This window comes from Crocodylus porosus, unplaced genomic scaffold (assembly GCF_001723895.1).
Source record: "Crocodylus porosus isolate Cpor-Errol unplaced genomic scaffold, CroPor_comp1, whole genome shotgun sequence".
Classification (NCBI taxonomy): domain Eukaryota; kingdom Metazoa; phylum Chordata; order Crocodylia; family Crocodylidae; genus Crocodylus; species Crocodylus porosus.
Genome location: NW_017728906.1, coordinates 86,050,960 through 86,063,188, shown reverse-complemented (window position 1 = coordinate 86,063,188; position 12,229 = coordinate 86,050,960).

Sequence of the window (12,229 nt, the reverse complement as noted above, 5' to 3'; positions counted from 1 at the left end):
GACCACAACGTCCTTTGCACGCACGGCCTCCCCAAGTTGCCTGGAAAATTCCAGATCCAGCTCTTCCTCCTGATGTGGTGGCCTGTAGTAAACCCCTACCACCAGATCCCTCTCCCCCCGCCCTCCTTGAAGTTTGACCCACAGGGTCTCAGTTAAGCCTTCCTCTGGTCCAATTTGAAAGGTAGAACTGGTATACTTTCCCCTAACATAGAGCACTACCCCCCAGGGTTTTTTTTCCCTTCCTATCTCTTCTAAACAGCCTATAGCCATCTATGTCTACTGCCCAGTCAAATGTTTCATCCTACCATGTCTCCACCAGGCCAACCAGGTTGACCTTACTACTTGTAAGCAGGAGAGCAAGCTCCCCCTGCTTGTTCCCCATGCTTCTTGCATTAGTGAAGAGACACTTTAATCCCCCTGAGAGAGCCCTGGGCACCCCTCCTTCCTGAGAGACAACTGTTCCCTTGGTATATACCTGAGCTCTTACCTGGGCAGGTCCTACACCTGATTGAGTTTTCTCTTGCTCCTGTGGATCCCCATCCCCTGATGAACTTAGTTTAAAGCCTGCCGGAGGAGGTCAACTAGCCTGTAAGAAAACAAACTTTTGGCTAATATGTATAGATGGAGCAGGTTCATGAGATCCTTTCCCTTGCCAATTTCTACTCTGGAAACTAGTTGCTCAGTATAGAACTTTTAGGGCAGAATTATGTTTCACTTTATGTGTTTGAATGACAATTACCTGGTTGCCTAGTTGACATTTTTGGCGCTTGGTTGCAGTTAGCAATCCTGTTCCATGTGGAGTGTGGGCACATGGTTACTGAGCATGTGCTGTAGGCTGCATGTTGTCTGGGCAGATACACAGCTTCATATACATGTATTCTGGGTGAATGTGAGTTGCACAACTCAGCAAAAAACAATGAGTAGCAGGTGTTAGACACCAGAGGAGAAGGGCTCTTTTGATCCTGCTTTGAGCAGGGGGTTGGACAAGATGAACCCTGAAGTCCCTTCCAACCCTTTTTTTAATGATTGTAGTAGCCGAACCTCTGAACCTTGCACTTACTATTCATTGGATAAAATGCATCAAAAGCAGGGGAAAGTTTCTCCCCATTAGGAGCAAGGATCCAGGCTATAACTCAGGACTTTCATACTTGAAAAGCAGCATTTATCTCATACCTTTTGGCTAGCATATTTCCTCCTGGGCCCACATGTCTTCCTTTCTTGGCTGCCCAGGGGCCCCCCCTTCAGGAGGGTTGGAGAGAGTACTGGTTAATGTCTAACTTATAGCCTGTGGTTAGAGGACTATCCTAGGCAGTCAGACAATGGCGTTCAAACTCCATCTGAGTATGGGGGTATAGAACCTGCTTTCCTGCTCCTTGGGTATATATCATAACTACTTAGCACATGGAACAGAATGTGAAACTGTGCAAAAGTCCCTGAAGTGGCAGGTATGTGGCTGGGTAGCTGCCATTTAGTTCTGTAAAGTGAAGTAGGGTTCTGCTTGTAATGTCTAGCCAATCACAGCTCTGGGGTCCCAGAATGAGGACTCATGAACTGCAGATGTGCAACCATGTAAGTAAAGCAGTAGTTGGTATAACAGAAACAAAAAATATATGAGTAGGGGGTCTACCTGAATTGTAGGGGGGACTAACCAGTTTTTGCAAGTTGATCATGGTGTAAAGTTCTAATTCTGGGGTCATTTCATGGCAGCCCTCTGCTGATTGGTGGAGAAGCCCTTTGTGGGGAGGAGGGATAAGTGGGTGGCTACTATCTTGATTGTTGGCTGCCCTTTGTGTGGCCCTGCCCCTCAGCACTGATTGGCAGAGAGGCCCTGTAGAGGGAAGAGGGATGAGGGGCAACTGCCATGTTGCCTGCTGACTTTCATGCTACCCCACAAGCTAGTGCCTTCCCCTATTGGTGGCAAGGACTGCTGGATTCCATTGGGGAACCAGCATATTTCTTTTATTACATTTTTTGTTGTTGATTTTGTGGACAATCCCAGATTTTTCTGTTACATTTGTGAAACTGAGAATGAAGTAGGTCCGTATACATGACTCTTGCAATTGCATTCAGAAGAACATCAATAGGAGAATAGAAAGCTCCATATTTCTCTCTCTCTCTTGCCACAAAGACAGGGGTTGTCCCTCTGGTCTCTAAGAATGGTACTGTGGCATTAATTTAGTTTTCAGTATTGTATTCATCATGTGGAGTCTTGAGGCTGGAAAATGATCAATAGAGGGACAAGACGTACTTGAGAAATCAAGGTCATCATCATTTGTAGCTCTATCAGAAATTCTGCCAAGTGCTTTTTACTTTAATTCAGCCCTGGATCCTAATTCTCTCTGTAATTAGTAATTATAGTGCATATTGAAAAAAAATATAGAGGAAACAAATTAAAGTGAAGTGAATGTGTATCGTTCACATCAAGATATTCAGAATTTACCATTTCTGTTTTATTTTTCATAAAAAGGACAAGCTGATTTATTTTAAATTGCCCCTTGATGCTAATGGCCTGAAAGGTCTGTGAATCTGCATAGAAAGCAGTTATGAAACCTTGATTACTTTTTGTAAGAATAGTCTCAAACTCTTAAGATATATCCTATGTTCTGATTTCAACTGAGAAACTTCACCTTTCATTATTCTTAAGTATTATAAAGTGAGAGGTGAGCAATTGAAAGTTCCTCATTTGTATCCAAACTGTGGTTCAATCTATGTCAGAGGAGCATAACAAATATAAAGGGGTTTGTTTTTCCCCCTCATGGGAAATCTGATTCAGGAATGTATTTTGCAATCTGCAGAGAAGTGAGCAAAAATAATTTTCGTTAAGGTTAAGGAATATGCAAATGCTCCCTGAAAAAAAAAGAAAAAAGAAAACAACACAGAGATGATCATGGATTCTGGCAGAAGACTTTGGGAGTTCTCTTTGAAGTTTGACAACAGGAATCTGTGCCCAGATTTATGCCAGGCTTTAATCTATGAAAACTAAATTAAGGGATAATGAAAAAAGATATTAAAAAGATATTGCTACTGTTACTCATGGCTGGACTGATTACCTTCACATTGTAGGGAGTGCCTATCTCTAATAAAATTACTTTATTAGGTGTGTCCCACCATACCCTGGATGGTACATGTGGACATTTAGGGCAAAATTCTGTTTCATCTAGTAGACAACCACATTGAAGCTTGTGACTGATTCTGAGTAACCTGACTAGGGTATAGAAAAGATTCCATTACCCTCTCTGGGCACTTCCCAGTATAGGTGTAAGGAGACATCTATGCATCTCCAGGTGGTCTCTTGGACCCTGTTTTTTCTTACTTTGATTTCATTTTTACTTCTGGGTACAGATATACAAGAACAAAAACATCAATCCTGAAGGGCCATGTATTAAAACACCACAGGGCATTTCTCAAGATAATTTAGAAGTGGACTATAGTGGTTAAAGCTACAGGGGCCACTTACAGAAGGACTTCACACTCTTCAGTGGCCAAGTCTACATGAGATGCTGACTGCACAGTAGCTTGTCCTGCAACACCACTGCACAGTAGTAACAAGCTACTGTCCAATATAATGAGCTACTGCACAGTCAGCATCACCAAGAAGCCATGGGGGGACACTACCCATGCAATAATGCCAGTTACTAGTGAGTCATTTAGTATTTGTGTATGCAAGTGCTAAATGACTGTGCAGTAACAATTGTGCAGTCTGTGTCTTGTGTGCTTATGGCCAGAGAGCCAGTGTCTTGTGTGCTTATGGCTGCTGTGTGCATATGGCCAGAGTGCCACAGTGATCTTCACAGTGAATCTGTGCAGCTCACTCTGATGGGGAGGATATTGACAGTCTCAAGAGAGCTCCACTGAGCTAATACTCCATGTGAGATGAGCACTGAGCACTTCCTATTCTACAGTTATGGCTATAGTCCTGCTGGGTATGAGCTGAAGATGATGCTTTAGACAAGGCAAAATACATTTATTTCATATAGCTTCTGACACCACCTGAGTGTGCCTCAGATTTTACATTTGCAGAAGGGGATGATGATGTTTACTTGCTGAGTAAAGAGCTTTGAAATCTCTTGATGCAAAGTGCTGTATTTGAGCTATGGGTACAGAGAACTATTAAAATCATCCCCAAAAGTGGATGGTAGGGGTTAAAGCTGCAGGGGTCAATTACAGAGCTGCTAGTTGATCATTGTAAAACCTCCTTTCATTTATCAGAATGGTGGGTGAGAGACAAGACATGTGTTATTTGCTGCACTCTTGCATTTCTTCAGCCTTCTAAGCACCTGACCTGGAATCATGTTTTGAAAACAAGTTATCATCTCTGTAAGAGGGCACCTGATATGGTGTGTTTTACAGGGGGAAAAGGGGACAAACCACCTGGTGTGGCAAGAAGAGAATTTACCTGTAGTAGGACCAGGGCCAGAAAAGTGGAACAATGGGGAGCACTGGGAACCCAGGTGACCTCAATGAAGTCCCACAAAGGCTCTGGCAGAGCTGCATGTGGGAGCAGAGCCAGGGCGAATTGGCTCCTGGGGGAGGAGTCGAAGGATAAAAGGGACTTGGGGGGAGAAGGTAGATTGCTCCCAGGGCAGGGGCCAGTCAAAGAGACCGGAACCAAGACAAGAGAAAAGACTGGAGTAGCAACCCGATGGACCCTGGAGATGCAGGTACCTACCGAGGATCAAGGAGGGGAAGCAGCAAGTGTGAAGAGGAGGTGAAGAGCTGTCTAGGCAAGTGCTGCACTGAAGAGGGGTTTCACCTGTGGGAAACAAAAGTGGGAGAAGCCGGAGTGGGGAGCTGCGGGGAAGGGAAGACAAGTTTTCCTCCCATCCAGAGGGAACCCAGGAAAGGGGACTCCACACCAGATGGCAGTACAGCAGGCATCTGCCTAAGCTGTGAGAGACTTACAGAGACTAGGACCCTGAGGCAATAACGGCCACCCATTAAGGCTCAAACCCAGCAGGGGAATGCCATCACACTAGAAGTAACCAAACCAGGACAGGGAAGAGACAGTGAGGTGCTTGTGACCGTGAAAACTATCCGAAGGGAGAGAAGAAAGGAGTTCCCGGAGTCACACCAAAGTCCGGGGCACTACAGGTCAGGTCAGGGTGAAGGGGGAGGTAGGAGCCTTGAGAAGAGACCCGACATTACCCCGATGCGTATTAAGAAGACCACCTCCCAACCTTGGTGTTCTTTCTCAAGATATTTATTTTCCATCAAGGTGTGGCAGGGGAGTACAAGAAGGACAGCAAGACCAGACACTGGGTAATGACTGCAACATCCACAGTAACAGCATGACTTCCACAATCTCACTTAGAGTGTCATGCTTTTAAAACCATGAATGCCTCAGACTAGGCCTGAAATCTCATTCTGGAGAACTCATCAAGTCAGATTTATAACACACATATGTAAAAACCATACAGTTGAATAAAAGAAATGCGGCTATTTTCCTGAGCCACAGCTCGGTAACATATTGCCAGAGGAAAAGAAAAAAAACAACCCCAAAAACATGAAGATTGTGACATATTGTCCTCAGTCTTTAACTTCAGGCTTTCTGTCCCAGCCGAGACAATATTCACTTCTCAGCAATCGATATTTATAATTTATGATATTTCAGCTAATATTTATATTGATTTTGATGTACTTGAAAGCAGGCTAGTTTATAACTCGACTGACCAAAGATATTTAAAACAGAATAAGGTCTCTACTGTTTTGCACTGTTGTTGAGATACAGATTTGCTGGAAGTCAGTGTTTACAATGCAAATAGAAAGAAATACATTCACGTTTGACCAAATCTTGTATCCCTGTAGAAAAAAACCCTTCACATTCTTATCAAAATGTAGAACAACGAAGCATGGAAACAGTAAAAATGAAAGAGTCGAATTAAATCAAGACCAACTGTCATTGGCTGTTCAGGTACCTGGAGCAGACACCATTTTGGTGCCTTGAATTACAATTTAAAAGCAGGTAAAATCCTTGCTAAACTTTCAAAATATTTTACATTTCCCTCTAATTATAGACTGACTCTCTGTAAGCAGAAATATTTTCATAATGTTACTGATAGTGGAATACTACTTTGTACTTGCACAATAGAGCTTCTTAACATTGATTCTCATTACAAAGATGAGACCTCTGAGATGTGCCAGATGAATTTGAGTGACCTTTGCTGCCAATTCTATTTTATGATCATACTTTGGTTTCCTTGGAACTTAAAGGAACTAACACATGCTGAACTTCCAAATGTCTGATTAGTTTAACCAGTGCAAAATCTTTATGGGATTCTACACATGTATTCTGAGAAGAAGCCAATGCAAAATGACTATATGCAATATGCTAATTATTTAAAAGTATCTGGCAAGTTTGACTGCTTGCCTTATTCATCTGCAATCAAGTCCAACAAAATAAAAAGACAGAAGGGGACAAGCAGCCAGCCAGAAAAATAATTTCCAATGGCTTGCTAAAGACCTTTCTGATACACACATTAAATTAATATAAAAATATGGAACTTGTTTGGACACACTTTTGATTTATCACATTGTTATTGTAGGGCTCACACTAATATTTGGCTTGCACCCTAACATAAGCTGAAGATTGTAGTCTTCAGTAAAAGCAACACTGAATGTTTACAGCATTTCTCTTGCTAATTTGTTTTATTAACAGAATTGTTCAATTATTTAAAAAGTCAAACTATTTTCAGTCCTATTGCATTTGTTATCTCAGCCTTTGAAACTGTCTGCCAGTCTTTGTGCTTCCTGGTTTCTCCTTGTGGTCTGATAATATCAGACAGACATCAAAACTCTGCCTCTAGAAGTCTTTGTTGTTTCCTCCTAGACTGCAAAACCATAAGTATTGTACTTTCCCATCCCTAATTCCCTGATCTAGCTGGAATTAGAAGTTTGTCAAGCTTCCGGTAGAAGAAAGAAACAGAACCCTATATGACTCAGTGGTTTACTGTTTAATAAGAAGTATTAATGGGCTCTAAGTACAGCCCTATCTACCCCTTTTTTAAGCAGGTCTTCAGGGCTTTTGGACTCAGTCACCTCTTGTTAGACTCAAGGCATCCCTCACAAAATGTCAGCTCTCAGCTTTCACTCATTTTTTGTCTACAGAAAAATAATAGATCATTTTTTTCTGTTATAAAGAACTTAGAAAGACTACAACAGGTTGGTTTGTTTTGGACACTATGGACTTCTAGTTGAAATCTCTGTGTTTATCTTGTAAATAATGTACAGAGGTCTGCAGACCAACAATTCTAATATTGCATAGTACTCTGGTTGAGAATCACTGGCTTAAGACATAAGCTGAGGAAATGGTGTGCGCTAATATGATAACAGACCTTCTCTCTGCTTGTCAGTTGAGTTCCAGTATATATGAGTGAAAGTTTTTCTGCTGTGCCAAGTTCTTCCTTCCCTGTACAGGTTGTGGTTATAATGAAGAAGTTTTCCATCTGCAGACTCCATTTTGACATTACTCCAGTCCTTCTTTTTCCTAAGTAACTATTATTTTGTTGTTTTCTGTTTTCTTCCTATAGCACTCAACTGGTTTGCAGCCTCAATGACTTTTCAGTGTGTTCTTGTAAGTACCTGTGCATGAGATAGTCAAGAAAGGGCAAATCCCCTCCTACTCACTGGGGATTGGGCAAGGTTTACATCTCCTGGAGTTGGGACCATAACCACATATTTAGGCAGCTCTAGATCAGTGGTTCCCAACCTTTCTTATATTGCAGATTGCCAAACTCACTCAAATAATTTTGGTAGACCAGGTATAGAAAAACTCTAATTTACATATTTAAATGTGCATATATAAATATGTAAATGTGCAAATATTTAAATTTGTACCTGGATGAGGGTTGAGACGCCACAGCCACAGGCACTGGGGGACCCTGCAGGGGAGGGGCTGCAGAGGCAGTGGCATGGGGGGCTCAGCTGGGACTGCCCTGGAAGAAGGGGCTCTGCTGCCTTCCCTAGGAGCAAGCAGTGGAGCCACCTCCCCACCCTCTGCCCCAGGCATTTTGCTGTCTGCATCCCCCTACTCCCAGCTGCAGGTGGGGCTGGGGGGGGGGCCTGCCCAGCCTGGTGCAGGCCCTGGTACCTGATGCACAGGCAGCGCCTTACCGGGTGTGACCATGGCAGCAGGAGCAGGATGGGGTACATAGAGACAGCTGCCACTCTCCCAATGCTGCCTCACTGCTTAGCTTTAACCCTACATGTGACGGTTGGTGGTAGAAACTGCCTGTCTGGGCAGACAGACAGTGGTCCAAGAGGGGGGCTTGTACAACGACCTGGCAGCCAACCCTTTGCGGACTGGGGGTTGGGGGGAAACTTTTGCTCTAGATCCCAGATTATCTCTCAAAGGGTAGGGTGTTTCATTATGGGGCTTGGTCTCTGCCCCCCCCAGTCCCCAGTAGAATTCAAAGATATACTTTATAGGAACAAGAGATAAAAGCAGGATTTTTTTTAAGAGCCTGGTTTCCTTAAGATATTAGACTTGTGGGGAGCATCCCCACATGTGGAAACATGTGTTTCCCTGGGGACAAGTAGCAGCAGCATACCTTCAAATTTGAATCTAGGAGGGTGGACCAACAGAGATTTTTGGGGCCGATACCAATAGCCGATTTTTAAGGAGGCATTTCTGCCAATACCAATCTGATTTCCAATATGCAGCTTGACAGCATGAAAAGTTGTGTGCAGTTGGGAAGTCTGTTGTGGGGGAAGGGGAGGTGGAGGGAAGGGGCATGGTGGGGCAAATCAAGGCCCCCGCAGCAAGGAAGGGAGTAGGGTAGGGGCTGGGGCTGCCCATCTGGGGTGGGGCAGGGTGCAGGACAAAGTCATGGGTTGTCCAGGGTGCATAGGGAGGGGTGGAGTGGCTCCCACCACTACACACACCTTGGGAGGGCATGGGGTGGGTGTGTCTCTGGATCTCTCTGGGGTGGGGTGGGCTGCTGCTGTGGGCTGGGGCTGAGGCTGCACCAGGATCTTCCTGATGGGGAGCTGGGCCAGGTTGTGCTTGGGGCAGGTGGTAGCAGCACTGGGAGGGGGCTATGGGGGAAGGGCTGCAGACACTTCAAAATTCACTGTAGCCCCCCCCAACCCTCCTTCCAGCACCACCACTGCCAGCCCCTGCCAGGAAAAACAACTGCTGCTGTGTGCTGGGGCTGGGGCTGTGCCAGGCTCTCCTGCGGTGTGCATAGTGGTGAGAACTGCCCATGCTATCCCCACAGCCCTCAAATGAGCTGTGGCTTGATCCTGAGCCCTGCCCCACCCTGGCTGGGCAGCACCTGCCCTAGCCCCAGCCCAGCCCCTGCCCCACTCCCTTCCTCACCACGGGGGTCTTGATCTGCCCCACCCCACTCCCCCCCACCCCTTCCACCACAACAGACTTACCAGCTGCATGCAGCTCTCCATGCTGCCAGACTATGCTCCTTGCCGCCTATGTCCTGTGCTGAAGCTGTGCATGCACGGGCCATTTACTAGCCACATTGGGCTAATTTCCAGTACAGTCAATTTTCTTTATATCAGTGCTGGTCTGATATCAAACCAATGTATTGGTGCACCTCTAAAATCCAGAGACAAACTTTCACCACATCAAGAGTTTCAAGTCTGTGGTTCTACTTTTGATTCATCCTTGCTTTGAATGAATCAAGCTTCTCTAATGTCTGGAGTTCAGGCAGTATTGTTTCTGTCCAGACAATGCAATCAGAACAATTTCCATAGGTGGATAGTTGATTCTCTCTTGGGTGAGCTTACTGTGTAGAGCTGACCCAGGAGAAATGACATCTGCAAGCCTTTTCACCTACCCTGCTAGCGGCATTTTAAAAAATACCAAAATAAAATGGATTTCTAGCATTAATTTGGATTTCTAGATTAATAATGATATTCTAAACAGAGCTGGTGCAAATACTATTAATAGAATAAGTAATACTATTGTAATACTATCATACAATTATTTTAATATTTAATGAATAATTACTGCTATTTAAATGGCCCATCAATTTTCTTGTTTTCAGATGCTCACACTACCAAATTTTAATAATTTAGGCTGGAATTTTTCATGCCCACTGCCTGCCCAGTCTGCTTGGTTTTTTTTTTTCCTTTGGCAAATTTCAGCTAAAATAGCTCAGCTGCTTCTGAGAACATGACCAGAGAAAAATATATTGTTTTGATTATGTCCAAAAACGGAAGACCTCTAGTACTTGCATGCCCTGGAGTGGGAATCACAATTTGGCAAGGGAGTGGATTTTGAACCAGGGCTCTGTCTTTTTCTGTCACTTGGAAAATTTGTGCAAATTTGACCAAATTATTCAGAATAATTTTTTTTTTGAGGGGGGAGGGAGGGGGGAAAGTATTGTGTGCATACTTAGGGGAGACTTGTGAGAGCTTTGCAGCTTGCTTCATTTATGCACCAAGCATGCTTCAGCCTGGGGCGGTGCAGGACACACTAAGCAACCGTGCTTTCCAATTGATATATGCCAGGTTGTGTCATGCCTGGGCCCAGGCATCTTAAGAGAAAGCAGAGGAGTAACTGCCCAGTAGTGTGCCTTGGGCAGCACTGTTCTCCTGCAGTCTGCACCTTCCCTGCAGTGGTGGTGGTGCTGCACAGTGGAGGAGTGATAAGAGGTTTGCTGCTGCAGGGAGAAGATGTTCTCCCCTTTTTTGCCATTGACATGAGCTAAGTACGGACATTCAAAAAGCTGGAGCCTGAATTGATTCAGTCTTTGCAGATTGTTTTAACTTGTGTAGATTGAACCAAGAAGCAAGTGAATAAACAGTCACTTTTGATTCTGGAAATGCAGCCACATACCTGCAGTGGCTCAAGCTACAAGCTGGGAGGCTTTAGAGCAAGCCCTACCTTCTCTTCATCAGTGACATGGCCAGGCCCCAGAAGGCTGAGTATGACTGGGGAAGGGTTTAAACCCCCACCCTGTCCTTCACAGTCCCCAGCCAGGGTGTGCCTGGATGGGAAGGAGGGCAGCAGCCCTTGCCAGGAATCCCCCCTCCCCCCACTGTTCACTGCAGAAGCACTAGAGCTTCCCCCTTCCCTGGGTGGGCACTACTGAATTCACCTGGATTGAGAGACTTTACTATGCACTGCACTTGGAAATTTTGTTGAACACTAGAATGAGAAATTGGAGGCTGCTTGAACTTAGAGCTGTTGCAGATTGCAAAATGCATTCCAGGGGTTTGAAGGCTCAGTCACATAAACTTGCCAACCTGGTTTTGCAAGGGAGAGAGCACAGTTTAAGTTAGAATTCAGGACTTTCCCCCCTTTTTGGATTGACTTGATATGGTGGGCTTGGTGAGAAAAGGGCTACCCGAACTAGAAAAGTGGGTGAGATAAGAAAAACAGGCCCAGGTTTTTGGAGTAAGGATCTATCCTGTGGATCAGGTGTGTTTGTACAATTTTGTGATCAGTGGTACTTTCAGATTGTCTCTGGGCATAAAACCTGGGTAAATAAAAAGACAAAGAAATGAATTGCTCTGGAAGGGTTACTATTGACATGAAAAGCTTTGATACAATAAAAGGAACAGCTGGAACAGCTGGAACAGCTGTTAAAGACAGTGAAAGAAGAATTGATGAAGCTGAAGCACCACACCCCCCTTCGCTCCTGCTGCTTGAGCAGCAACCTGAAGTTGGTGGGGTGGGGGGGCCAGCAAAGGAGGAGCAGCCAGGCAGACTCCAGCTGGAGTGCCATGCCAGTGGGAGAGGGGATGGAATGGGGGATTAACTCCCCAACCTTCCCACCCGGCTACCAGGAAGCAGGGTTTCCAACCCCACTCCCTGCTCAGCCAGCCGGAGCAGTGATAGTGCTCTAGCTAGAAAGGAGAGGGGTGGGGCCAACCCTGCTCCACTGGACCAGATTGACTTTTATTAGTAGATGTTTTGGATGGGGAATCCAGGAAAAAGATGACAAAGCTGAGATGGAAATACAAAGTGCCCGAGCGAGGGACTAACAATCGAGGGATGGGGGAGAGGAGGGGAACATGACTAGGTTACATACTATACAATGTTAGCCAACTAAGCCTGGAGGTGGGGGGATGTGGAAAGGGGAAGGGGAGGTGGGGGTCGTGATGCTGAGAGGGAAAGGAGATAGATACACACGTACCCATTACAACGGTCCGCAATGTTGGAGGAAGTGGCTCGGAGAGAGTGGCTCAGTCCATAAAGTCCAATCGCGGGGGTCCTCTTCGGGTGGGGCGGGGTCGTCCGTGCCGGTGAAGTCCTCTCGATGCGAAG